This window comes from Mastomys coucha, unplaced genomic scaffold, assembly GCF_008632895.1.
Source record: "Mastomys coucha isolate ucsf_1 unplaced genomic scaffold, UCSF_Mcou_1 pScaffold4, whole genome shotgun sequence".
Lineage (NCBI taxonomy): Eukaryota > Metazoa > Chordata > Mammalia > Rodentia > Muridae > Mastomys > Mastomys coucha.
In genome coordinates this window covers 4254332-4257631 of record NW_022196910.1, presented here as the reverse complement: position 1 = coordinate 4257631, position 3300 = coordinate 4254332, and positions in this window count along the sequence as shown.

Genomic DNA, 3300 nt, shown 5'->3' with positions numbered 1-3300 from the left:
ATAATAATCACATTATGGCTTTAGGACAATTATTAATCCCATATGAAAGACTGCAATACAAGACCAGAGAAGAAGGGATGGGGGAGTAATTTTTTCCCCAGTAGTGTAGCCAATAAGTTATCTATTATCCTTTGAGATATGGTCTTCTAGAAGAAAAAGATGTCACATACTCTACTGAAATGTGTATCTCTCAGAAATGTCTTGTGTTCTCTGTCATCTCCAGCTGATGGGAACAGTAAGGAAAGTATGAGCAAAAGGAAACCAAAAGAAACACAACCATAAGCACCCAGTAGAGATCCAGTACTGAAGTGAGCTTATTGATCAGTGAGAAGACAAGACAGTCTAGCTTGAAGACAAAACCCCCCAAAACGTAACAGCTACACTGCAATCCTTTAATTAAGGACTCACGTTTTAGGAAGACTGATGGACCAGCCTGCTTTCATACTAGGTTTGAAAGCCATCTTATAGTAGAGACAAACGAGGGCCATTCCTGCTTATGTCCCATCTACAACCTTAATGGTTCTGAACTACCTGCTCCAGGAATGGCAGTCATGTCTTTGTTTCACACAGTTATTATGGCCACCTGTGCTTATGACCAACTGTTGTTATGACTACCTTATGACCATCTTGCAATCATGTTTTTGTTTCAGGAGGCCATTATGACTAACTTGTTATGCTTAGATTCTGCTTCTGCAATTCCATCTATTTGTCTGCCAAATCTCCCACTTGGAAACTCCCTACCCCTGAGATTTAAAACTCTTATCTTGTCCGCATCAAATTCTGACATCTTGAACCCCACCATAGGGGGTGATTAGCTTGTATACATGAATTAAAGAAGCTTGCTTTGATTCATTTAGCCATGATGATTTGAGTCAATGGTCTTTCTCCTTGCAACTTTTTGTTGGGGGGAGAGGGATTAACAAGACAACATAATAACAGCTAACAGAGAAGCCTGCGAGGACAAACAATGATCCCCAAAATGAGTTATCTTGAAGCAGATGAGATGAAGAAGTGAGCAGGACTTAGAAAGTAGCAGGTAAGGAAATAAGTGGTACCCAAAATGGTAGCATTGCTTGGAGCCATTATGAAGAGTCTAAGATTTCACTGGATGGGGAGATCATTGATTCAGTTATTCTGAATATTCATATTCAGAAATATGAGGAGCCATAGGTAAGGACTGGGAAGTAAGGTGGTGTAACGAACAAGACAAAGAAACGATACCATGAAAACCAAGCCTAGAGTGTGTGTGGGAGTGTGATAAAGTTGAAGCCTGGTGAAGTAATGTGTGAATGCCTTAATTATGATTGGCAAAAAATAGTTTAAAAACCCTTAGTCTGGCCAGTCAGTGGTGGAGTATGCCTTTTATCCCAGCACTTGGGAGGCAGAGGCAGGAGTCAGTCACTGGCTCCTGGAGCCCTACTGAGATGCTGAGAGTCCATCAACCAAACGAGAGGAGCTGGCACCTGAGACATATCAAAACTTACCTGAGGCACTGCCATCGAGCCAGGATAAAGACGTGGGGCCAGAGTATGATCCCATTTCGCCATTTACTTGTTTATTGCAATTTATAAATAAACTAGTTGTTATAACCTAATCTCCGAGTCCTATGCTCCCTTCTCACCTCTGTCATCAATCCCAATTCACGACAGTTTCAAGACAGGTGGTCCCTTCAGGAAACTATGACAACTGAATTTCAGGGGCAACAATAGCAATTGCCCACTAGATTCAGAGGAGGGACAAGAGCATGATATAGTGCTTAGCTATGTGTGTGTGTGTGGGGGGGAGGTAAGTGGAAATTAGGATCATTGTTACAGTTATAGGATTTGGTCAGTGCCTAGTATATACTTCTCCATGAGTCACTTGGATTCCACTAAGATACGTGAAATCCTGCTTGGAGACTAGACTGGGTTATAGTATGCATGTGCGTCACATGCATGCAGTGTCTTCAGAATCCAGAAGGGAGAATCAGATCCCCTGGAACTGGAATTATAGAGAGTGATGAACTGCCAGGTGAGTGCTGAAAACCAAACCTGGGTGCTCTGCAATGGCAGTTTGTTGAAGGCACAAAGGTCTTTGCACCCGCAGACCCGGGAACCATGAATGTTAAACATACAGGGACCTCTCCTCAGTGGAGGAGATAAAGTACCAGTTTTCCTGCCCAGAAATTGGGGAGTAAATATCATTAACAGCCTGGTGACCTTTTTGCTGTGTAGGCAGAGCTCACCCACCTTTTGCTATAGAGGCAGACATCACCTAATTTACCCAGAATGTTTATCTCAGATAAACCCATCCTTAGGAAAAATATCACACGCAGTTTATAGCCTGCTGTCCTCTATGCTATCTGTCAGAGACCACACTGTATTCTAGGCCCTTCAACTACAGAATCTACCCTCATGGTCACATGTACTTTGTAAAGGAGTTTTTAAGTAGTCACATGTTAAGGCTTTATTGTACAGCTGGAATACAAATGAGTGTTGCCTGGAAACTTTTTTCCCAAATTGTAGTGTTTTACTACACTTGATCTTAGCCAAAAGGCCGAGAAGCGATGTACTGTGTTTTAAATATGCTGATAATGGACCACCTGGCATCAGACTCCCCAACTATGATGCAGGTTGATGGCATCAATATGAACCAAGTTTCATTCTCATCTCTTCATGTGTTCACTTCCCTGACTAGATACCTCTGGGAACCCCCTCAACAGTCAGCATGCTTAACCCCTTTATAATTATAGATGACAATAATCCCAGTTATCCACCAATATGTAATCAGCTGGAAGACTTGAACGCCTATAGCACAGAGGGGAAGTCCAGGTCTAATCATAGTTCTGAAGAGTGTTTCCCATGACATGTACTACTGTTGTATAATGCTGAGTCTGGCTTGGCCATGGCAGGAATGGCGTGGCATGGTTCCTGCCCCTTGAACAGACCCATCAGGGTACAGGCCTTCATGAGTGTCAATACTTGCTATGGGCATAAGGCTTGTTTGTATTATATATATATATATACATATATATATATATATGCACACATATATACATATATGCACACATATATATACATATATATGTATATATGTGCATATACATATATATATATATATATATTTTTTACTTCACATTCCTCCTTTGGGAAATATTCTCCCTGCCAAGGTTAATGACTCTATGATAATTAGAAGCAGCACAAGTCCAGGAGGTAAGGGTGTGTCTATGACTCAGAAAAATGGTAAATGCTGAGACCTTCAGTACAGACCTTAAGGCTGTGGGAAAGAACTCTGAAAAAATGAGTATATATATATATATAT